The 26,308-nt window shown below is 40.2% G+C and overlaps 2 long non-coding RNA genes across 2 annotated transcripts; one reads left to right on the top strand and one right to left on the bottom strand.

The window, feature by feature from the left end:
- The first annotated feature begins 1,496 nt into the window (after positions 1-1,496).
- LOC130162968 (uncharacterized) lies at positions 1,497-25,700 on the top strand. Its single transcript, XR_008826331.1, has 4 exons — positions 1,497-2,052; positions 12,782-12,926; positions 20,061-20,211; positions 23,317-25,700. It is a non-coding gene; the product is annotated as an uncharacterized LOC130162968 (long non-coding RNA).
- Positions 15,474-19,477, bottom strand: LOC130162967 (uncharacterized). Its single transcript, XR_008826330.1, has 2 exons — positions 18,957-19,477; positions 15,474-18,732 (listed from the first exon to the last, which is right to left on the bottom strand). It is a non-coding gene; the product is annotated as an uncharacterized LOC130162967 (long non-coding RNA).
- Positions 25,701-26,308: the final 608 nt, after the last annotated feature.

Here is a 26,308-nt window from a genome sequence, read left to right as displayed (position 1 = left end):
GCAAATGAGTGAGTCATGCAATATGCAACCGTATAAAGGGAAGATCGATGTTAACCATGGCACTGCTTCCTCCTCTCCATTTCTCGTTCTTTCTCCTTTTCCCAGACAATCCAGGAATGCTCATCCAACCCACGCACACACACAAGCGCGAGTGTGTAAGGGGATCTACGGCAAAGAAAAAGTGCAATTAAAGTAATAAAGTGTGACATTTTCATAGGAACGAGATGTCTGTTTTGCTTCTTATTGTCATATGAGCTGTCATTAGACATGCAGCATTGGGGAGTTATTTTGAAAAAGTGCCCATTAAGAAACCAGAAAGAATAACACAAACCCTCGGGACAGAGAAATGGATGAATAAACGTACATTCCTGTGAGCATTTGATCAGTTTGAAAATGGAGAGCTGCAATCCAGTCTAATTATAACCAACTTTTCTAGATGTAGAGGCTGAAAGAGGTTTTGTAAAACAATGTTTTCATTGACATCGAACAGTGACATTACCTACAAGTCTGCAGGGGTTGATACAGAACAGGATGCGTCATCCGTCTGAGAAAGTTTTATTTAAAAAGAAATGTCACACCAATGGTGCAGCAGATGCCGAAGAGAATTTGAAAAACTTTGAGAAGCTGAAGTGAAATTTGATTTCTTCCACACACAACACTGCAGGAGGAAAGCGCAGAACATCCTCAGTGTCCACCATCACCCAGCTCACTCTCTGTTCAGGTGGAAGAGCTCAGGATACAACCTGAGACATAATAGGCAAGAGAGCATCGACACTCACAGGGCAGGCTCCCACAACAGTTTTTTTTCCAGACAATGTCAAAGGTCATTGAGGCTGGAAGGAAGTACCACAACCTCCCACCTAATTCACACCATGGACAGTTAACACCACACAAAACCTCCCACAGACCATGTGCCTGTATATAACAAGCTCACACACTCACTCTCACTCTCCTGGTTTCCCCATTTCTCTGTTATACACAGTATTTACACCAGTCCTTTATTTATGTGCAGTAATTTTATAATTTCCTGTCTGATAATTTTATAATTTCTGCGCAATAACTTTACTATTTCTTTAAAGTCATTATGTATGTGTATATTTTTGTGTAATGACCTGGTTTACATCATCAGTGGGTTTTTTTAATTTCTTTTCTTTCTTTCTTTTTTTATCTTAAAAGGAAAATTAGTATTATTGCCAATTATTGATAAGATACAATTTCCGTTTGGTTGATGTTAAGGTGGATTAGAATTTATTGAATATATTTTTGAGCATCTATAATTAGATTTACCATTTGATTTTTCATAATTGTTTAGAAAGTGATTTGATTTAAAGTTGATATATATTCTATAAGATGTTTCTAAGGCTTGTTCATTACTGAGAAGGTTTAATAAAAAAATAAAAACAAGTATTTATTGTTCAAAAACATATCAAGACCAACAAACAAGGCATATATCTTTGTCACAGAAAAGAATAAGAATTGATATTGGGCATAAGCACATTAAACAAACAAAAGGTACAATATATAAAAAGAAAGAAAATAGAAAAAGGGGTTTATTTCAAATTAACAATTTGTAGAGTTCATCTGAAGGAGTGTGATTTCCGGTTGACCTCTGGTGGGTGATCACGGGAGAAAGAAGTTGGTTGGAGGAGGTACCATGGTGACGAAGAGACGCCACGGACTATTAAGTGTTTACCGTGTAATTTTGTAATGCTGAACTGTGGACTGTTTGCTAGTTAACTCGCTCGTCCGTGTGTGTGTGTGTGTTAGTTTGGGACTGTTAGCGGTCAACGAGATATGTTTTTTATTTTTTCACTGAACTAGCTAGAGCTAGCTTGATTGGCTGAACCGCCGCCATTGTGGGAGAAACAACCGCCTTCTTCACCTGCGCGAGAGTGGAGGAGCTTCAGCGGCCTTCGCGGAGGATTTGCCCGTCACTGAAGACGGCCCGCTATTAAGACAGGATGTAATTCCTGTTAAGTGGTTCCGGCTGTTTGTAGCTGCCGCAACTGCGGACCTAGATGAGTGTGACCACAGGTGTTTTCTCCAGACACGGTAAGATTCATTCTCACTCCATGCAACGGTTTGTTTTTCCATGGCCTCCACCATTAAGCGCGCCAACGAGCCTCAATACAAACTTGCTTAAAGGACAAACTAAACTAACAAGAACACTGAGGTTAAAACAAACTCAAAAAAAAAAAACTAAAGAGACTAAAACTACCCTGGTCTTTTGGTTCTGTTTCTTTTATGTTTTTCATTTAGTTTAAACTGGGACATGTGTTTGTGTTTTTTCACAGTATATGCTGAATAATGGATGAGATAATTCACATATTTCTGTAGTAACATCACACTGGGTTATTAAAACCAGGATTGTTCCCTTAGCCTCTCAGTAGTTAATAGAGAGAGTGAGAATCATACTTTACCATAGATGCGTTTATTATTGAATGAGTTTAAAGGAGTTTAATACTTTATTAAGTTCTGCATAAAGTGTTCTTCACATTATGAGCCTGTGGTGACATTTACAAAGAATCCCAGTGTACCTGTACTGCACTGTACCTGTGCAGATGGTTAATAAATCTAATCTGAATCTTGGTTTTTATAAGGACATATTTCTGGAAACGATGGTCGATTGAAAATTCAAGTCTCTGGGTGAATGTTTCCTAAGACAGCAGTTGACTAACATCAGAGAGCCAGTGTTTCTATGAACACACTTTTAACTTTCGTGGTGCTCCACTGACAGTCTACAAATTTTGATGCATGGGATGCACTTGTTATTCAATGCTTTTAACTTTAAAAGTCACAATTGGGCATTGAACATGTGTTGTGATTTTTAATTTTTATTTTTTTGCAGCACATGTGTTGTGAAATTGATGAAGATGTCTTCTGAATTTGCTGTGCGTTTGTTTATTTCCTTGTGTTTACTTAAGCTGCAGTGCATTGAGTTCTCAGGGCCACCGTAGATTTCTCACTTCCGTTACTTCTCATTCTTGTTATTTCAACACCTGTTTGGTCGGTGGCAGCTACTGTGTTCAACCTACATTATAAAGGGGGGGGGGGGGGTTCTAGCTATAGCTTTACTGGTCCAGTCGCAGTCATAGCTAATGCAATCAGGTTAAGTTATGGTTGCATCTGGTGTGTTTTTTGCTCATCATGGAAGCCAGCCTAAGAGACAATATACTGTCAAAACCACACTTGGCCTATCTGCCAAAATGTGTGTAAGTGTCCGCCAGACAGCACAGATAACAGCCACCAGACGCTGACCCCAGTGGCCTCTTCCCTTGTAAAGTGTCATCTCCAGAGCAGAAGAGGAGAGGAGGGGAGTATTTCAAAGTCATGGGCAGAAAAGGGGAACAGGAAGTGACCAAATATGGAGAGATTGGCCTCCCCGGCCAGGCATGCAGAGAAGTTTTTGTGAATCAGAGGAAGATATAAAGGGAGAAGAAGTGGGGGAGAGAAGTCTGAAAAAAGACATACTATCTTCAGCCACTGAAGGATCCATGGCAACCTTCCTACTTCAGCCTTCTGAACAGCTCTTAAACAGAGAGGCAGCAGATGGTCGACACGGGACTAATATTTGACACAAGCAGGCAGTTGTATTTCTGAATTCCTTTTGACAGTGTGAAATCACCTCCATCCCCATCAGTGTCGTCATGAAGTACGCTTGAGGCTAGGAGGGTGCTGATTCAAATCCTTTGTAGTGGAAATTTAGTCTCAAATAACTCAAGCAATTAATTTAAACACTTTATGTTTTATGACTTTCACATAAATGGATTGTTTTATCTTGTGTAGGCAAAAAAAAAACAGTTTTTCTAGAGTTGGAAAGTACATTTGTTCACAATGACATGTTTTGAGTCAGGGATCACAAACGTACAGCATACATTCATTCTTTGAAACTCGCATTGATATGCTCTTCCCTCTGCTGCATGTAATGAAGGAAGCTGGAATTCAAATGTTTGGACTGAGACTTCAATTGAATTAAAGATTTCCATCCACCCTAAACTCTCCAGCTTAAAGAGAAAGAAGGCATCAAATGATTTGTGGCAAAATCATTATGTCCTTTGTTGTGATAGATAGCATAGACAGTTGCATATCAATAGCCAATCTATAACCCACAAGTTTCGGAAAGGTGTGTTATGATCTCTGATCTCTCAGCAAACCTTTTGTGGGTAATTTCACATATAATAATATATAACTATTGTTATTTCACAACCCTCAGGCTGACTATTTATCAGCTTGAGGCAAAATGTGTCTTACCTGAAAGGTAGATAGGAAGGTTCCTCTGCCTTTTTACAGAGACTGTAGATGTCATTGAGTGAAAGGTGGGATGTGAAAGGATAAGTTTTCTGTGATCTGTCTAACAGATCAGACAATCTCCACTGTCTCACTCCTACAGTATAATCTTCCCACTCCAACGATTTAGAGTACAAGGCATTTTTAGCTATTGTAATGTACTAAAGGTTTTAGTGCAACCTGGCTTGTACACTGGATTTGCCACACCAGTGAGTCAAAGAAAGCATTACTGTGGCTCAGTATGTGGTTTATACAACATTTTCATGACAGTTACCAACTTTAAAGCTCCATGTAGTGATTTTCTTTCATTTTTCATGAGCAGGGACTGATGTGAATCTTTATAGGGTCAAATGCTGAAAGTGTTGTTAGTGCTACCATTCTCACAGAGAATCAGCATCAAGGTCTAAAGGGCTTTGATTCTTTAAGCCACATTTCGCTCACTGTTTTGACTTGCCAGACACAAGACAACAAGCAGTTGAATCATGCAATCAAGAGGCACACACAGATGGGAATGCTGATGGCTGAATGAATTAGGGCGGATACCATGTGGGTTTACTGAGCCTGAAGCAGCAGATCCCAGATTTGATTCCCAGCTGGCCTCTTCACTTTCCCTATTGAATTAGATAAATAAAAAAAATAAAAAAAGTGGCACATGGGTAACAACCCACAAATAAAAAACACAAAAATAAAAGTAATTTAAAAATACAACAAAAAAATCCCCTCACTGCTTTATTCTCAAGTTTTCTTTAATTCTTGCACATGATGAGGTTTTAGCCACAAATGGTTCCTCAGGTGGACATTGTCTCAATCATGAAGAGGAACAAGATGGCGGAGTGTGGGCAATTGGTTGATGCTCAGTCAGAGGATTTTTTTTAAAACCGTAAATTGCTGCTTTAAAGAAAAGTAGTAGTACTGAACAGGGCTCAGAATTGAATGAGTAAAATTGTAAACATAAAACAAGCTTTCGAAAAATCCCCATTGATTATGTTTGCAGCTCTGCAGGTTCTTTTCTGGCCCCAGCACGAGAAACAGACAAGTTAAACCATTGAACTTTATCACGTGTTCTACTGTTTTGAATATTTGAAAGTGAATATGGAAAAATTAATATCAGGGAAATGTCAAGACGACAGTTTCATTATGAGCGAACACTTTCTGTGTTTGCCAGAGCTAACAGCTAATCCATTTACAATTTGGTGGCTTCAGCGAAGCCATTTAATAAATGACATTAAATCAGATGAATATTGATTCTACCCTGGAAGTTTTGACATTTCACTCAGGATAAGCTGGCTGCGTTATATGCATTTACCCTAGAGAAAGTCAATAAGGTAGTAACACTTTCACATTGTAGGCATGTATACACTGTACGTCTGCAGAACAGGTATCAGTGAGTGCAACGGATAATCCAGTTCCTTAATTACTGAAACTGCAAGGTCAGGGCTGTCGTGCATGGCCAAATTTATCTAAGAATGAAGCGATTTTTGGCCTGATATTTTGAAATCCTGGTGTTTTGAATTCACAAATTTGCTAATGAAAAAAAACAAACAATATAGACAAACATTTGATCCTGATATGCACATGTAATTTGGATATCACATGTCATTTAAATTGTCCCGCTAATGAAAACTAGACACTTGCATCACACATAATAGGCTTTTAGTTTCAGTTGTCATCTATCCTCTTTCAAATGCACGAGAGAAGAGAGAAGGATCACAAAATGTGTGGGCTAGATCAGGCTCAAGGGGAATAAGAAGACATCTTACTCCAAATGAGAACGACAAATCTCGAGAAAACGAGAACGCTGCCTGTAAGAAAAAAGAAAAAGCTAAGCTAACTACCCGACAGTGACAGATGTCTGCTCTTTCGAAAAACAAGACAAATCTGTAATAATGGCAGATGGTGCTGGTTATTCATTCTCCCCAGAATTTCTTTCCAATATAATAAACCGTATATTTTTTCCACTCTGGCACACAAAAAAATAATATATATCTGCGACGAGAGGAGTGCATTGTGTTCTCAGGCAGGCACTTAACAAGTCACGGAAAATTGAAGACAGCTATCAGAAAAGGTATCAATTATTAAGTGTGATTACGGTGGCTGAGAGATGGCTGCCATTAACTTCTGGAGAAGTGCCTCCTTTTGTGACATAGAACAGAAGCCTACGTGGATGTTTGTTGTGCATATGAAAAGTCTGGAAGTGCTGAAAAATTCCTCTACCTTGATTTTTCATAGCAGAAAGCATTATTATTTTACTGTTAAAAAAAAGTTTTTGAACACTTGCTCTAACTTTACAATAACAACTTTTTTTATTCTTATTTTACTTTATTAAATCTCCATAATTAGTACGCTAGTCAGGTAGCATCATAAGCCTTTTACTGACTCGTAAATGATGATGGTTAGGTAAAAAATTGTATTTTAATGTTCACACTTGTAATTAGATGTGATGTGAGTGTAAACTATATAACGCTGTTAGCGTTACGTTACTCACACTTTTAATGTAATCTTATTAGACAAGTAACATTAGACAGGGAGGAGTTGTTAAACAAAGTGGAGGAGAGCAGAGCACAGCAGCGGGAGAGCTGGGTGAAGGTGCAGGAGAGAGAGATGAGCCTGGGTGCAAACTTTGCCACTGACTCTACAGCCCCATCTAGCTGATCTTTATATGTTTATTTATTATTTTTATCTATTTAATGTTATTGTTATATTTATTTTTTACATTTTCAACTGGTTAGAGTTGAAGTAACATTTATTTTTCACAAACCAAAGGTATTTATTTTTCTTGACATTGTATATGGCTGAGCTATATATTGTAAAAGTTCAATGGTAGCGATAAAAGCCATTTTCAACTGACACCCCCCCCTCCACCACCACCACTTGGAGAGCATGCTGCCACTGCTGAAAAAATCCTAGAGGAAACACTGGATATGCATTGTAGTCTTGACGGGCAAAAACCTTTGGAAACAAACCATTTTTTTTAAGCATTTAGTGTGTAACACAGTGGAGAAAACTCTTATCAGCCAGGACATTGCTATCGAGTCTTTGTAAGACTCCTCACAACAGATTTATTCACCCACTGGGACAAAATATTAGGTATGCCTAACAATATAATACAATCCAGTCAGTGGTGTAGTCTAGTTTTTTTCTAGTGGGTATACTCTGACTTTTTTTCCCGCCAGGAAAATTTCAACTTCTAGGTTTCGCGTCACGCCTGACGGAAGCCCCTGTGGTCCAAAAGAGCGCGCTTCGCGACCGTTCGCGACACAGATTTTAAAGGGAAATTGAACGTTATGTCAAAAACCCCATACTGATACGTATCTTTGCGCATTTTTTAGTGGTTGTACGGTAAGTCGGGACCTTTTCTAGTGGGTATACGGCGTATACCTGCGTATCAAGTAGACTACACTACTGACTCCAGTGCAACAGGACAAACCACAGTCTCATAAATGACCACAGTGTTAACTTAACAAAATTAGTATCCTATTAGTTACCGGGGCCACTGCACAGGATTGTAATTGTGTAATGTTATTACTTCCTGTCCCTGTGTTATGTGCTTGTATACATCTGTGTGGCCATCTGCACAACATTGCTTCTCAACCAGAGAAGAAATAGCATCAATTGTAAGTGGTGACAAGGCAAAGCCGCCCTGTAATTGAACTGTCCAGTTTGTGAGTGAGCGTGTTGTGTTTGTCTGTAATTGAGTGGTCCCCATGTGCTTGTGTGTGTGTGTCTGTGTTTGTGTGTGTTAGAGTATGTGTGTGTGTAACTGAAGTGTCCATAGCAGTCTGCAGGGATGTTTATTGATTAGTGAGTCAGACTTAGCCACTCTCACATGGCACGGTCATCCTATTATTAGTGTTTCCTACGCAAACATAACACACACACGCGCACACACACACACACAAAACAGAGTCAAGGAGATCTAATTTGCTCTCCTGCCATTCACAGCTGATTCATCTCAGAGGGGAACAAATACACATGGCTTACTCGCGATGTATAAATTCAAAAGATTAGGGAAAAGAGGCCTACATAGAAAACACCAGAGAGCTCACAGGAAAACCTGAAGAGACTATAAAGATAACACCAGTGACAGAAATAGAGAAGAAAGGTTCACATATTGTTGTCTGTCACCAGTTACCCCATGTCGATTTAAAATAAATAAATAAATGATAAAATTGCAGCAGTTTTTGCAAATGGGCCTCTTCTCTTTAAGCAAAGAAATTGATGAGAGATTAACACATGTTCTTTGCCTAAATTAAGTCATTACTAGTAGTAGTCACACTTAACAAAGCACTTACTAATTTAAAATGAAATGTCTTGTGTTGGAGCCACAGAGATCTTAAGAAAAAAAACACAGAATTTACGAGGTAAAGAAAGAGGTATAGATGAAAGAATAAAACTTGCTTAACATGGCTGAATTTGAGTTTCAGGGGTCTGGTATTAATTTGCGCTTGCCGGTTCATCGTTAATCTTATTGGTAACACCTGTGGTTCTCCTGCTATGACAAGTCAAAATGTCTGCTCTGAGAGGCCTATTATAAGTGTGTTATTGGGCTTTTCTGGGGAGTCGGTGTGGCCTGTTGACGCCACCCCTGGGGGCTTCAGAAGTTGAGAAGAACTTCTCAGTTACCGATGGCTATGTACCATTAGCAAAACTTACAAATAGCTCCTTGCGTTCTTTCTTGCGTCTTTTCTTCAAATGGAAATGCAGTAATTGTAGCATGTGCAAAAAGTTTGGGCACCCAATTAAGACAGTACTTATAAGTCCCTCTTTGCAGATACACAGTTTGCAAAAAAATTTTTTTAGCTATTATAAGAGTCTTTCTGTTTTTCATCTTCTCTCCCTTTCTGGTCAAGTTCTGAGATATTTTTGTCTGTCTTGTGCACACAGCGTGTTTAAGATCCACCCACAGACTTCTCAGTGATGTTCAGGTCAGGGCACTGTGAAAGCCCTTTTAAAGGCATTAGCTTGTTTATCCTGAAGTACTCTAGTTCATGGTGAAGTTTATTTTAGGTCATTGTGCTGTTGTGGAAGTCAACCTCTTTTCAGCTTCACTTTCTTGACTGACTGCAGGACATCTGCGTCCCTCTGTCCCTTCAGTGTTTCCTGTGCCACTGGCTGCCACACAACCCCGATGCAGAATATTTCCACCCACATGCTTAACAGTTGGCAAGGTGTTCTTTTCATCAAATGTTGCTCCTGTTTTTTTTTTTTTCCTCCAAGCATACCTTTTGGTGATTTTTATTCAAAGCCAAAACAACTCTGATTCAGATCTTGCTCTGCATACTTTGGATGTTGACTTTTTTGATGAGGTTTGTGCATCAACGCTGCACAGTGGAATGGTGCACCACCACTCCTGTGTCAGATAAACCTTCCTTCAGCTTGTTTGCAGTCAGATTTACTTTGCATTTCTGCCAGGCAGACGTGGAGTTTTATCTGAAAGCTTTCTTGGACCTCCAGATCTCGACTTCCACAGTTTCCCTCAACTGCTGTTTCTTAATGACATTTCAGGTTCGAGAAATGTCGAGGTTCGACGTGTCTTAAAAGTCACGAGTCACTTAAGATGGAGGAGGAAGAGGAGTGTTTTACAAGAAGGGTGTCCAAACCCACAATTACTGGATAAATATTTTTCAGTTCATTAACAGTCCATTAACATTTGAAGTGAGGCTCATTTTAATGTGTTTGCCGCAGGGGTTGTATTTAGTTGTTGTCATTTCAAATATCAGCAAAATATGTAACTTTCCCAGGGGTTCCCAAACTTTAGCATGCAGTCATTTTCACAGTCATAGTCAGACCACTGGTGGTGAAAATGTTGCCATGTTAATGTAGAATAAAAGAAGAACTGGGATATCTTGTTCTGTATTTACTCCTGGCCTTGGTTTATACCATGGGCATTTAACACTGACAAATAATAAGCTGTATTCAAATCATCCATATAGAAATTTAATTTGTATTCATATCAATGCATGGTGTAATCATTGATCACCTTGTAATAGAGTAAAAAGATTCCATAGCAATTTTGAAAAGAAAAATGTAGCTGAAAGCCAAGTATCTTTTTTTTTTTTTTTTTGTTCATTAGAAAATCACTTGGAGAAGCTAATTTCTCAGTCTACAGCATTACAGTGACATTATGGCTGTCCGCATGTGATTACCAGCTGAATTGGTTTTTGACGACTTGAGGTATTTCATGATGATGATGAACCTGTCATCAGCGCTCACTCTGTGCTCAAAATTATACCCTTATTATCTGAACTTTAACCCTGTTCCCTGCTGACCTTTCACAGCTTTCCACATTGCACCCGACCTCAGGGTTCCTTCCATTTAGCTGATTATGCTTCCTTTTGTCCTCCAGCCCGTGACCTACAATTCAGTCAAGGTCCAATATTATCAAGACTGTTATTTAAATGTGTCTCAGGTCTGGCTGGTATGGAAACATTACTGTACTATTAATATGACTATTTAATTGCAATACTGTAGATGAGGAAAACTATTCTATTGATGTTATTTTAATTGCTGGACTGAAGCCTGGATATAGGAGATTTAAGTCACGAAGAGCATCAGGCGTAAAAATGTGGATGATTTGCTGCTGTGGGAACCTCTCACATGAGCAGCTGAGAAAAGAAAAAGAAGATTGATGTTATCAGTCACTTTCCATGAAGCCCTGATAAAGAAGAGACGTGAGTGGGAGATGGGAGAAGCCATGTTAGCCAAATGGAAAGCTTCCCTCAAACTCTGACTTTCCAGACATGCAAGATTATGTCTGTATTGGCTTTTATACGATGACATATGAACGTCACTACATCACTTCTAAGTATAATATAAGTAAATAGTATTAGTAGTATTATAAGCATCTTAATTAGAAGTAAGAATGTTGAATGCCTGTTGTCAAGATTGAATCATTAAAGCATTATGGAAAATGCAGAATGAAGAATGAAGTGAAGAATGAGGGAGAGCGAGGGGTTTAGAGGGTACAGGGAAAAGTAATTCACAAAACTTGACGAGATGATGACAGTAAGTGTCACATTGATGAGATATAACAGTGCGAGAGGATCTAAGATGTGACATATTCAGGTATGAAAGTGTCATGGTAAGGGAAAAATGAGTCGGGTTCCTCGGCAGATGGGGAGAAAACTATCTTTACTACGTCTTTGTTGAGGTGTTACATGTGGAAACTTGATGACAGTCTGAACTAAAATACACCGACAGTGGAGCAGTTACAGAGATAGACACTTGTTGTTTGTAGCCGATCTGTCCGTTGGCAGTGTGTTCGTGTGTGGGACTGAGCGAGTCATAGCTCTACAATGAAATAAGATTTCAGCCGTTTGAAATGGGAAATTATTTTCAGTTCATTGTGAAACTGTGGCGGGACTTTTTTCACTGTGGCACAGGATGTCAGTTGAGTAGGTGGTCTGTGATGAGCTGAGGTGGGAACACACTGCCCCATTTAAACCTGGAATTAAAATGTGATATGTATCTGGGTAATGATATCAGTCATCAATACTGCACAATATGGGGCTGGGAGAAGCAGGCTGCTCAGGAGGTTAAGGATGCCTTATATTAAACTTCAACCACACTCTTTGGTCTTGCTGTATAGATTACATTTTACACCCGGCTGAAATCTGATCTGAATGCAAGCCACCGTCTCCAGATGTGGTCTGGCCGTTTTGATCACATCCCAATCACAATGGATTCTGCATTTACAAGTGAGGTTCAAACGGAGTCAGTGCGTGTGATCACTAGACAGGTGACGAGTGGCAGTGTCTATAACCTGAAGAGCTGGCAGCAAAAGAAACCATGACAACAAAGAGTGGTTTCAATCATGTCACTGCTCAAGCCTATTGTGGCACCGTAGTTAGTACGCATGCTGCCAGGCAAATGGGGAGGAAATGGATCATCTGTTGACCGGGAGGCTGATTTACAACATTATGCTTTTCAAAACAAAAAAGATGTATGTATGAAGATCATGTACAGTATCCAAGCGGCAGTTTCTGATCACTTCAGGGATGCGGACAGTATTCGACGGTGTCTCAAATCTAATGGATGCGTGCATCTGTATCATCTGTCACCTTACAGCTCCCTACTATTTATTTGGCACTTGTTTCCACTCACATATGATAACACTCCAGAACACGGCACTGCAATTGTCTTATTTTTTTTACTGAAAACTTTTTTTTTTGGCTGAATATGAATAATTTTATCTCTTTGACCTTGTATTTCTTCTCAGGTTTTACGTACATCACACACAGACCCATTATAAATAACTTACTACTGAACTTACAACATGTGATACAGGCATTCACAGGTACATAATTACACAACGCCTCATGCATAAGGCAACCTCAGCCCTTGCTCCTCGAGCTGAGCTTGTACCAAGTAGTGCCTTTGGCCTTGTTAGTATAATTATAATTTATTTTCCAGGCGCTTTCTTTGAAAATGAGAGACACCACTCACCTTTAATAGTGATAACACCTGGTATTTTCTTGCCCTGTTCTAAATACAGCGACTGAGCGGCTGAAATGAACCCAGCAGAGGAAGCAGACAGCTTAAATGGCAGAGGGGATGAGAGATCGTGGTGACAGATCAGAAGATGTGAGCTGTCTTCACTCCGTGGTATTTGGCAACCTCTGACACTGGACCCGTCACAAGTAAGTAGCAACTACACAGAAGGTATCCGTAGCAGGCTAATTAACAGAACATGCTAATGAGATGATTTGTCCATGACACTGCTGTAACCACAGAAGAGGAAATGATAAAAGGGGAAGGGCAAGAGAGGAGGAGAGGAAAGAAGCAATCAGCATGGAAGTGCGGAAAATGATATTTAAGGGGTGATTAGAACTAATTTATCGAAGCTTAGCCATCGCCATGGTGATCTGCTCAATTGCAGGTGGAAATCATGAGGAAATAGTGTAATTATTTAAGTAAACGACACTGAGCAAACAGCACTTGTAGCACTGTACCTTTTTTCAGCAGTACTATCTGTATAACAACAAATTAGTTTGAAAGGGTATTTAATATGTTGTGAAATTTTATCAATCATTTGCATTTCGTCAGAGAGAGATCAGAATATTGCTATCGATCTCATGTGCACGTTAAGTGCATGTTTAGCCTTGTTTAGGTTAAAGAGTGGAAATGGGGGCAGAAGGCTAGCACAGCTTTGGCTAAAGCAAAAAATTAGACATTTAAAGATTTGCACAATGCGTCTTGCTTGTTTAACATGCAGTAACATAAATGTAAAAATGACTAATTATCACTTTAGGGGATAATGAAAGTCCAATATTCAGTCTCCTTTTAGCTCTGGTTTGTTCTTGAGAAATTCTTGAGAAAAATTCTTGAGAATTCTTGAGAAATCCTTGAGAAAAACATTTGACTCTTAGGCTGCTTAAATGTGCTCATCAACTATTCGCTAACTATTCGTACTTGTCAAACTCCTATGTTGTTTGGTGCTGTGTAGGTAGCATACAGTGAATTTTTAGAGCTTTTTTGCTGAAAAGTAGTAAGAGAAATCCAATATAAATGCACATGTATTTTATAATGAATGATTTTCTTTGAACATGCAGTTTGATATGGCTGTGTGAGATTATATCTTCACTTGGTCTAAATATTTCCAACATCCACCTACTGGCAATTAACTCCACTGAAAATCGTGAAGTGCAATTGAACTGCTTTCCCATTTTCATTTTCTTACACATTCCTCTGTCAACCAGCAGCCCTCTCGTTGTCTCCTTTGCTTTTGACATCAGCCCAGGTTTATTTTTAGCTCCATCTAAGGGGAGCGGGAGAGAGACCGACACACTCCCTTATAGATGGGTGGATGAGAAGAGTAGTAGGAGGAGGAGGAGGAGGAGGAGGAAGCTAGAGGAGAATGCGTGGGCGCATTCAGGATGGGTGCTTATCTGAATATTCATAGAAACAGCTGTGCTCACAAAGGTGTTGAGATGGAGATGGGCACGCATGCACTGCTAAAAAAATCAATATAGGCCCCCGCCGCTGAGAGTTTGGATGATAGGCTTGACTAATAAGTGGATCATACTAATGAGTAAGTTACGTGGGACACGCCGATGTGACGGAGCAATGACTTATGAAGGCGAGGCATGATTTGTCTCGGCCTGAGTGACAGAAGAAAGGAGATTTTATGTGGCGTTGTACTCAACAACCGTATAAGGTTCTTGGCTCTCTGGCTAGGGAAATCTCACTGAACAGTTGCCCCCAGTTATAAAAATGACTCTTAAACAGTGAATGTGTGGTTTCTGACGACAGATCTTATTACTGGTACATCTAAATTTGTTACAAATATTATCAACTTGTTTATTTTAGTAACTGGAGGGTATTCCAGAGAAGCAAAGTAATCTGTTTAATCACATTCCTGCATTTTCGCATTTTCTGAGATACCACTTTACAATAAGACTACCATTATAAAGGATTTATAAATGGTTCAATGAGGTTATTACTTTGGTTGTTAACACTTTATAAATCATAAATAAACAATTATAAACAAGTTGTACCACAGTTTTCATATATTGATGCAGGCTTACTATTTGGCAAGCTCATGTTAATGCTTACTACTCATTAATCTTAGTAAGTATCTTACTGAGTTACTATTTATAACTGGTAAAAGGCGCCTTATTGTAAAGTGTGAAACAATAACGCTTCTTTTACCAGTTATAAATGGTAGTAACTCAGTAAGATACTTGCTTAGTAAGATTAATGTGAAGTAAGCATTAACTTTTAAACAAAATTATTATTATTATAATTATTCAATTGAAGGACTGAAAAAGCCCACTATATATAACATTCGACTGATACCAGGAGCTCAAAAGGGCAGAAGCCAATCTTTAGAAAAAATGAAACTATGTGGTAAAAAGATAATATATATATTTTTAAATATGTGTAATATTGTTACTTTAGATTTTTGATCTTTCCATTCACGTGCTGCTCTACACTATTCTAAAACTAAAACTTCACTTCAGCCTGTCAGATCTGTGCAGTAGATAACATCGTGGCTGCTGCTGTGATGTACTACAGAGTGAGTAAAAAGGTCAGAGAGAAGGAAATGGTGGTCATATCAGAACTGCTGCTTCCTGCTTTCCAAACTCTCCGCAGGAACTCTTTCACTAATTACACTAAATTACATTTCAGCAGCACCTTCCCAGCATGGTGAAAGGAAATAAAAACCATAGAGCTTGTTTCAAAAATCTATTTTTGCATTTAATCCAGCGCTTTTTCAGATTATTGTAAACAACAACAAAAAAAAAAAGTACAATCTTACACACATTTAAGAGAGACAAAAAAAGCTTCTTGATAAATATATATATTTGGTATTTCTGGGTATTTACTTAAGGAACTGTCTCAAACTGTGACTTAAGGTAACTTCATGCACACCAAACACTCGCAACAGCAGTGAACAGAAATATTTCTGCCCCTTTCTAGTTCGCTCTAATACTGGCCTCCTCAGCTTACATGAACCGCACCTTTACCAAGAAATACTGATGTTGCAAGTAAAAGGCACTCAGAGAAAAGCTGGGCCATGCCAATGGACTCAAAGCAAATTGACAACAATCACTTAAAAGCAACTGAACAGTTTCATTCCAAAACCGTGGATATTTATCAAGTTTGGATTAAAAAAAAAAAAAGTACATTCGGAAATTTACTGGTCAAAAATGTGAAACGATTACAATTTAAACTCACTGCTACACACTTGAAATCATTACAACCAGAGAAACAATAGTGTAGGCAACTGTGTAAAACTGACGCACATGTTAGGCTATGTCTAAATTTGCTGTCTAGACAAAACAGAAGATTAATAAATAATTTACAGTTCACTGAAGGATGTTTGTAAGACACTCACTGTTGGAGGTACATTCAGAAATGTGGCTACACTCTTAGTTGGACACAGTATTTTTGATATGTCACTTAGAAGAATACTCAGTATTTCAGAATAAATCTGTGCGCACACAAATGAACACATCAATACTGAAAGGGATTACCTCAGATCATCTCAGGTGTTGTGAGGCAAACCAAACGGGAAAAAAAAAAAAAAGATTAAGTGTAGCTTTGGTGTGTGCGTACCCACACATACACACTCATACACACACTTCTACAGCTGCTGCTCCACATGGAAACTGTAGTAACTCCATACACAAAAAATTAGACCGATCATCAGTCAGACACGAGAACGTCGCTACAGCTGACAAGAAGCTGCTGGGTCTTCCTTAGAATCACATCGCCTGCTGCTAAACACCACACACTGCTATAGCTAATGTGGCTAACTTAATGCTACATTTTGGCTCCTCAACTAAGAGGGAAGAGAACTAACTTGATCTATGAGGAATGACAGGTTAAACCTGGTTAAGACTGCGCCCAGGGAGAAGTTAACTTAATGTCCATTTCTCACATCTGGTCGCCTGTGTGAACAATAGTGTAAATCCTTCCTCGCAGAGCTGGAGAATGCAGGGTACAAAGAAAGGAAGAATTGATTTTTCCCCACTGCTCAGACCTAAATGTCCAATGGTGTCGCCTCTGTTTACTTCAGCAGGAGGCGAGGATCAGAGGAATCAGGTGGGCAAGGATGAGGGGCTTTATTCACTTTGTCTTTGTTGGTCTGTGTTCACTCAGGCATGTCTGTAATGGGATTTTCCTGTCATACAATGCACAAGTCATCTAGAAGTGATGGGAGAAAGCAATTTCATCTGCAGGTCCTGCAAATGCAGACCATTACCTCCAAAAGCTTAATACTTCACAGAGTGCTGATTTCTATTGATCTGGCACAGCTGGATTGTGGTTACCCAACACGAAGAGGAAGGAAAACTATCGGGAAGGAAAAGGGTTGACCTTTGTACATGATAACACTCAATTGGACTGGAGACAGAAACATGAGGAATAGTGGCTGCATGTGTACAGGATTAGTCACCCTGGGGAAAAAAAAAAAAAAAAAAAATTCTTCAGCATGTTAACTCTTTTTGCCTGATTCCCCACTTCCTCTCCAGATACAACCTCTCACTGCTGCTTGTACTTTTGCCTAATAAGCAGCCGCACTGGAGCAGTCGGAGACTAAGTGGCGTACGTGCAAAAGGGCACCTCAACAGTGGTTTTGTAAGGAGGGGAAATCATGTTTCATTTACCTCCAGACAGGCTAGGTTTTATACTTGTGGTCGTGCGCTTCTCTTTCAATTACAGATCCCCTGGAAGAACAGAACTATTGTCCCTCTATAAACCAACTGCACACTTAAACTAGCATGCGCAAGCACAAACACTGTTGAGTGTTGCTTTGATCACTTCTAAAACAGGCTGATCCAGATCTTCCTGACAGGCGCACACACACCTCTTTAGGGTGACTGAGCGCTGTTGAGCCGCAGATATAGGATCAGGAGGTGTTTAATAACTATTCCTGAGGTACCTATCTCTCATACATTTCCTTGACACAAAGAGGCCATTCTTGGAGCAATGATCTATAATGTGCTCTGGGCTCTGTGCTCCGCTGGATCCCCAGGTAAATCCATAACAGGATGGAACAAGAGAGGAGAGGGGGAGTTGTTGGTGTGACGCATACTTTACCCTGTCTATCTGCTCGGGATGTGCGATGATGCTTTTGCTAAACTGGCATTTTCTGAATACTGACTCATATCATAAAGTTTCCCTGGCTCAATAATGTTTCCAGTATTATCAAGCTCTTCTACCCTCTGCCCTTGTGCAGAGCAGAAAAGCACTGATGTCCCTAAGTCTACTTGTTCAGTTTGTCCTTCTCATTCAAAAAGTCCAACTTGAAGTGCTAACAAGGATCTGACTGTCAGTCCACCCACCATCACAAAGTGCCCTGATCAGCGGTGAAGAATCCACCTTCCTTCTTTTTCTTTCTCCTCAGTCTGTGGGCCCTCCAGCAAACGGCTGCCACGAGCAGCATCAGTATGCCAGTGCACAGCAACGCCACCGACACCACTTTGGTCTGGAGCAGTGTGTTAAAGTTGAATGTCACTCCGGTGCCCGCCATGCCAATCACTAGTGATATCACACCGAATGGAAACACGCAGCGATACCAGGACTTCTCTGTCCCGCCTGTAGCCTGAGCGAGTCGCTCCAGCGTGGGGAGAGACTCCGGAGGTTTGGCTGGTTCTCTTCCAACTCTCCTCTCCTCTTCTCCTCCCTCTCCAAGCCCATTCAAACCCTGGTTTTCAAAGTCTTGGGGTAAAGTGTTGGCCTCGCTGTTGTTGCCGCAGTCCAGGTCCGGATGAAGGACTGGGGCCGGGGGCTGGCGGCCCGAGGAGCAGCCCATCCTGGAGCTGCTCTCCTTGGATAACGATGCAAGAAAGGCTGGCGGCGGCAGTCCTCTCAGTGTGCGTCCAGTGATTGGTATTGGTGCTTATGACGCTATAGGGGGTTTCTCTAAAGCTGCTTCTGGGGCTGTCAATGCCAGGAAGGGTGCTGCCGTTGTTGCTCTCAACACTTGCCAGCATGTGCCTGCGTTTGCAGAGAAAGAAAGAGAAGAGCTGAAAATAGAGAGCAGGAGCAAAATAGGGCAAGACGTAGAAGAAAAAACAACTACTGGGGGAACATGTCAGCTGAGCTACAGACTCAAACATTCACAAAGAAAAGGGTAACATGAAAAAAAGGTTAGAGAAAAAGGAATGCAAAATAGAAAATGTCCTTTTTACAGTGACGAGCTTCAGAAAGGATCCACTCACCTCGTATTTTCAGTGTCCATGAATGGGTTTTTTTTTTTTTTTTTAAAATAGCCTCGTCTCCCGAGCTGCTTGCAGCAGCAGCACGGTGAGTGCGTGTGTGTGTTGTGATGCCGATGTCCATAGACTATATAATCACAGAGAGGAGGAGGAGGGGCCTAGGGGAGTGGTGGAAAGGATGCGGGGCTCTGATTGGCTCCTCTAGCAGAGAGATTTCAGGGAGGAGGGGAGGGAGTGAGGTAAAGTGTTCAGCGGTCTCATTCACTGATATTAATTCATTATTTAGTGTGACGAGGAATTTGAGATGTTCCGAAGGTAGTGCCTTGTTCCCGTTCTGCTGCAGGCTGCAGCTTCAAAGAGCGTCGGTTCACCGTCCAGTTCTGTCATGCCCCCAGCACTGATTTGTTGTCGTTCCAGGTTTGGCTGGACACGCACACAGTGTGTGTGCAGCACCTTCTGCATGTCAGTCTCTCATCTCTCCACGTTTTTCACAGTTGCTGTCACACACATTGTTGTTATGTGAAAACCACCAATATCTCCATTTTCCTATAAGGCTGTGCAGATTTCAACCTCAAGGGTGATGATGGAATCTCATTACTGTTAGGTGGAAACCTTGTATCTCCAGAGTGTCTCCTGTTCATCATGAAAACTATGCGCATCCCTAGCCTGACTACTAAAATTGCAAGAATATTCATTAGCCTGAGATTTGACAAATATACCAAGCAAATGACATCGGTGATATGTGATTCAGGACTTCAGTGAGAACGTCCACGTTATTTAAAACACGGCTCTCCTCTCCTCTCTCTCTCTCTCTTTCTTCCTGTCCCACATCATGTGCGTCATGCGTGTTCCCCTCCACAAAGACATAACAGCCAGCCTCGTCACGGTCACTGTCCTTGTTAAATTCCCCCCCTATATGTCCCCTTGTTGTTCACACTCCCCTCTCTCCTCTCAGACAATGACAGTGGGACACATGAGCCAACTGCATCCCTGGGGACGGCTCACGTATCACCGGTAATAGGTCATACAGCGCGTTATGTGTAAGTGCATGCACGTGTGTGTGTGTGCGTTGATCTATATTCTCCATGATTTTCTTCTTTTCTTGAGGCGGTGAAATGTTCCAGTCCACGGTATCTGCTGTAATTATCCCATGTCCGATTTTGGCTGATATCTCAGAGGCACGGCTGCTCAGGAGGCAGCACTAATCTCATTGGTTGAGTTCAACCTCAAGCGATGGAACCACAGAACCACAGCGAGGGTAAGAGCAGCTAATATTCAAGTCGAAATCATAGTAGCCGATAACTGAATCGAAGATGTAACTGGTTTAACATGAAGTTCTTCTAATGACGACTCAGAAACAACAACTACACTCACCACTACACAAAAGGCTTTAGTCATATGTCTTTGAGTTTGACATGTAAGCAGTGCACATCATCATTGGTTTTATCTGAAAGTTGTCAAGGGCATTGGGTTATAGTTCTCAGATTGATTTAAAATATTATTTGATAGGTCATTTTGAACTGCAAGCTACAATTGTTTGAATGTCAGTGTAACCTAGACACCAAAATGACAGTAATGACAATAATAAATTGGTGGGAAATAACACCCAGTCCATTGAATGGGAGCTCTTTATCTCCCTCGCCTTCCACTGCCTGTGGCCTCAGTAAACAGGTAGAAGAGAGAAGTGTTTTTCCAACAAAATGCTAGAAATCCTTCCCTTGTCCTTCATATGAAAGATACTCTTCAACTTCACACCTGTTTTCAGTCAGTGCTGCTAACAGGTGTTTTTCATAGCAGACATTTTGACTTGTCATGGCAGGATATGTGGACAGGCGTTGCATTATTAATGGTTAATTTCCTAAGAAATGTCCCAGTATGCCATGTCAGCATGGACAACACCAGGCACAACAAAACATAATGCAACCGTTAAAAATGCATAAATAATTGCATTCTTATGTTTCCTGCTACGACATCACGTCAGATTGATGGCAGTAAAAATGATCAATCGAACTTGAATTACCAGGTGCAGCTAAATAGTTTAATGCTACAAGAGGAGATGCAGTTTTAAATAGGGAACTAAAGGGTTGCTCGTCATTTGAAAAGTCAAGTGCAGAATTTTATTTGATGTTTATAGGAGTCACTGTTAATAATTTACTTAATATCAATTCTCCTCCTATGTTCCCCAGATTTACATGGCACATAATGGGAACCTGAAAAGTCTAGGACTTTGGTCGTGTTCACACTGGTTCACAGCTGACATTAACGAGGGTTCCAGTCCCCACCAGGTGTGGGGACTGGAACCCTCATTAATGCCGTTAGCTACACCTGCGCTTTCCTGGTCTGTGATTCAAATGATCAAATTGTGTTTTTATCAAAGCTGCAAGTTTAATTTGAAAGTTTTTCTACCTGATATAAAATGACTCTATGTGTCAGTGGATACTTGACGGGTGACTGCCTCAGTGATAATTAGCGATATGCAGCTAGTGAAGTGGAAAGCACCCTTGTTGTTGGATTCAAAGCAATTTAACTGAAGTTAACAAGTACTACTTTTTCCATTTTATCCTTTTTGCTAATTAGATGTTTTCTTTTGCATCATAATAATAGCCTATGCTCAATTTTAGAGCCATGTACATCAGCTATACATTTCTTTCCTGGCTATGAAGTGTTTGTTGTCTCATGTCTTGATGACGTCTTGTCTGGTAACCAGCCTGCATGAAGCCTCTCCAGGTGTTAAAGAAGCAGAGGGAAATGCAGCCAATCTGCAGTAAAATGCTGGTTTTATGGCCCTTGTCTGATGCTTGTTTAGTTCATTTTACCACAAGGAACACAGTAGTAAATGTCCCAAAATGACCTACTACCCTTTTCCAGACATCAGCTGTTTACTCTCTGCTACACTGAATGTCCTCTGGCGCTGCATTATGATGTTTTTCGTAGTGTCACAGCCACTAAGGAGTAGAGCAAAGGCTGAGATAACCCTTCTTAATCTGGAGACATGATCACTTGTGAGAGCACTTGCGGTGACAGTGATATCGTGCTGTTACCTCGGTGTAGCATAAAGGCTTATTTGCGTAGGGCAGGTTGCTGTGAGTGTTTTTCTCCATTTGAAGAAGAAGGTCATTCTAATAACTGAAGGCAGCCTTCAATAATGGATAGTGTGAGTGGTTCGACACACACAGTGGGGAAAGTGAAAGCGTAGAGGGAGGGCAGAGGAGGAGGAGGAGGAGGCGGAGGAGGAATAGATGAGAGCTATAGAAAGATCTTACACGCTACTGTCCGCTGTGCTGCCGTCACACGTTCACGCTTGGTAACAATGAGGAGCTTTGTGCCGAAGATAGGCATGTGCACACACACACACACACACACACACACACACACACACACACACACAAAAACACCACCCACTGTAAAACACAGATACATAAAGGCAGATTCCTTGTCGGTCAGTGGAGCTGGTGTTTGTTTATCAGGAGGTGAGATGAACAAAGTGAGAATATCTCAGTGCAGAAAGCTGAGATATAAATGTGGGGTGTGTGCATGTGTGTGAATTATTCATGGTCAACAGCGGCAATGGAAACAAGAGTTTACATACTTTATTGAAATTATGTATGAAACAGTTGCAGTGGGACAGAACTTTGTGTTGTAAAGCTTTGACATTAGAAGGTTTGATATAAATGTCAAAGAGCAGAAGAAGAAAGCTGTGATGGGATCCTCATTACTACTTAATCAGCATGTTCACATGCACAATGTCAACTCATTTACACTAAATACACACATGCGGGTAATATTTGTATATACTGTGTAATACTGAATGTTTACATGAGGCACATAGTTACAGCCTTTATGTAGGTGATAAATGTTTGTTTTGCTTGTTGTTATCTCCAATGTCAGAGCCATTAAAATGATAGTTCGGGTTATTTGACCGCTTGCACCGCTTCATCTTCCTGTCAAACCGCCCTTTGAAACTAGTTTGTGAACCGTTGAACTGCCATATTACTACGCACAAGCGCACCTACGGCGTGCGCTGTATTACTCTAGTTCCAAAGGTTACGAATATAATGTTTTAGTGGGAATTGGCTGTTATTGTTGCTCTTTCCCAATTAGTATAACTTGAATGTAAATTCATGAAACAGCTTGCCTATTGTGGCTTTAATGAAAGAGCATTTAAAGAGGTGGAGGAAACATTAAGTGTACATGTATTAATGTGTGTACATTGTGTCTATGCGCTTACAAAAAAAACAACATACCTATACAACTCATAAGTTGGATAAACTGTTGGGATACTTATAAATAGACTGTGTTAATGTATACGTACAGTCATGTGTCATTTTGTAATTATGTAGAACTCTGAATACTTCTCTTCTAGTTCACTGTTTCTCCATTGTGGCTTTATCGCTTTAAGAGAAGACGCTTGAGGAGAAAATTAGGGAGTGAAGACGACATTAAGTAGGTATGCATATGTGTTAGTGTGTGTCACGATGAGTGTCTGCATGCATGGGTCCATGTGGTTGTTTATTTAGTCATGCAGTGACCATCATCTTTCTCTTTTTTTCTGATCCGCCGCTCTGGGAACGAGCCAGCGCACAGTCTGTACAAACTCCCAAGTGGCCATCACGACATGAAAAAAAAACAAATGCACCTGTGGTGTTGCTCTTGCGCAGCTCAGGAAAGCTGATATGAGCCTTGGCAGGTTGACTATTGCCTCGAGGTTCATGCTGTCAAGCCCATCTGGCTGCGGCCAGTGCCAAATCATGCCCTGTCAGCCTTGGTTATGCTGCCGTCCACCTACATCCTTATGAACACCTCCAGGACGTAACCTGTCCACTGTCCCCGTCTTGCTCCTCTCAGTTCCTGTGATCATCTCCTTTTTCATTAGATAACGCCAATGTTGTGACTGTTGTTGTGTTTAAAAGTGTTTAAGAAAACAAGTTTCTTAAAAAGGAACCCTGACGATTGAGACTTGTAAGATTAACGTTGGCATCAGTTATTTATAAATATAAGTGTTAAAATATGGGGCCTTTAAAGCTACTTGTAGACCAAAGTAAATCAAAGAGTATTCATGATACAACATCTTGTGTCGACACAGAACCATGTTGCAAAAATGATTTACACATTTACAAAGCTATACAGAATAATCTTACAAAATGTTAGGTGGCAGCTTCTCCTACTTGATTTACTGCAACCGTAAGTCAAAGGAAAAGAGCATCACAGCACAGCCCACACTGTTTAACAAGTGCAGCAATACAATGGCACCAAAAATGGAGAAAACAAAGTCTGTAGATTAGCTCTTTAAACTTTGTCTCCTCTTGTCACCCACTCATGCTCACCAGGGAACAATGTGTCTATGAAGTTCCCCTTCATCTATTTGTAAGGTTGACATTCCCTCCACCTCCACAGCCGCTGTAACTGTAATGCTTCACTTGTAAGAGACAAATGACTATAAAGAGAGAAGTTATAAAAAATGCAAGCTATCAGAGAGAGCCAAAGGAAAAAAAAAAAAAACTCTCCCCAATAAATAATTAGACATTAATGAAGTTGGCACAGGAAGAAAATTACAACGCTCAGTCTGGAGAAGATATTCACACAAAAAACTAAATGAAGAAGAGAATAAATTAAAATAGACTTGACATTAAATAATCCTGATGCAGGGAAGATGAATATTGGCAGGGAGCCTGTTGTTGGTAAGAGTGTGTTGAGTTTTCAGTGAGTTTCTGCCAGGAGATAAAGATAGATGACAAAGCTTGTGTGGGAGTTTTGTGGGTGTTGTGTTACTGAAGGAAAAAAAAAAAAGTTTCAATTAGTTGAAATCTTTATATAAATCCACATGTGAAGCTGTTGAGAGCTGCAGTTTCATCTGCGGTGTCAGTGGAACATTGTTGCCATCGCAACACCTGTCATATACTGATATACCGTGAGTGCCAACAACACCTGCACATGTCACCTGTGATACTTCGAAGCCACTTTCACCAGAGCTGAACTTCTTCAAACAAATTACAACTCACGTCTTGTAAAATTTAGATTTCATTGATTAACCAAAGTGTCTAATTTCCATTAACAGCCTCTAAAGGACGACAATTTACTGAAGTGTTTTTTTTCTTTGCAGGCAGTTCCAAAGTTGGACAGATTGGATCTCATTACTCTGTCATCATGCCTCATAAACAGATTTCTTAATCAATCAATATCAAATTAAATATACAGCGTCCAATACACCATGATGCAACTTTTACATCATGGTGTAAAACATTCATTAATTCATCCGCTTTTAGGGTTGCAGGGGGGGCTGGAGCCAAACCCCCGCCGACATTGGCTGAGGGCCGGGTACGCCCCGGACAGGACGCCAGTCTATCACAGGGCTAAGCATAGAGCATATACACCTGTGCTCTGTTTGTTCTGGGCTACCAATATAATCGTGCTAACTAACACTTAAGCACGACAACATGTTAAGTGATTGATTGCATCTATAGCATTACTTTGACTGTAAGAACCCAGCACGCAACTCTCATCCTCATTCTTCTGTATTGAGTGTTAATCGTAAAAAATGGAAAGAAAAATGTACATTGATCATTTTTACCCTTTTCTAAATGATCAAATAATCTTTTTTACTAATTGTTGTACAACATGAAATCTTACTTGTGAATAATATTTCAACCTGCATCGTCCTGCTGCATATTCTGACCAGCACTTCTCTAAAAATTAAAGGTTCTTATTCTCATCTGTCACAGCTCTATGTCGTAATGCTAAAAACTGAGAATCTGCTTCAAACAAACTAGTTTGCATGAAGTGCGCTCTGACCACTTTTAAAGGCAAAACATTTTACAGCCGTTCTGAACAAGCCTGGTGCGGCCAAAAAGCCTGACGTCATACAGAGGGCCGAGACGCAGTAATCCTACAAATGGGAATAAGAGTTTTTCAGTCTCTCCTCGGCGCTCGTCTGTACACATGAAAAGTGCTTACTTTCCCACTTCTTGAGGTGGGCAATCACTGCATGTCAGAATGTCACACTGTTCGACACTTGAACAGGTTGAAACATACTGACCCCATACATAGAAGGAAATTTGGTTTGATGTGTAGCAGTTTTATAAAGTGGACTGGAGGAGTGAGATACATTATAACATTCAGCAGGGATTTACTTCCTTCTGTAACGCTTATTTCTTGGTCGATAGCGTTCTCCAAGCTCTCTGGGCTGTGGGTGACATGCAGGCTCCATTTTTCTTTTATATAATATATTATAACATTATATAATAAACTCATTGAAGTAATATTATTTAATACAATAAACTCAAATAGAACACAAATTAATATGGTAAGCTTATAATTAAAATAATGTAAATGTGTACAATAATTAATGTTACACTTGT

The sequence above is a fragment of the Seriola aureovittata genome, chromosome 21 (assembly GCF_021018895.1).
Source record: "Seriola aureovittata isolate HTS-2021-v1 ecotype China chromosome 21, ASM2101889v1, whole genome shotgun sequence".
Taxonomy (NCBI): domain Eukaryota; kingdom Metazoa; phylum Chordata; class Actinopteri; order Carangiformes; family Carangidae; genus Seriola; species Seriola aureovittata.
Note: the sequence above shows the minus strand (reverse complement) of the source record. Positions and strands in the feature narration are given on the sequence as shown.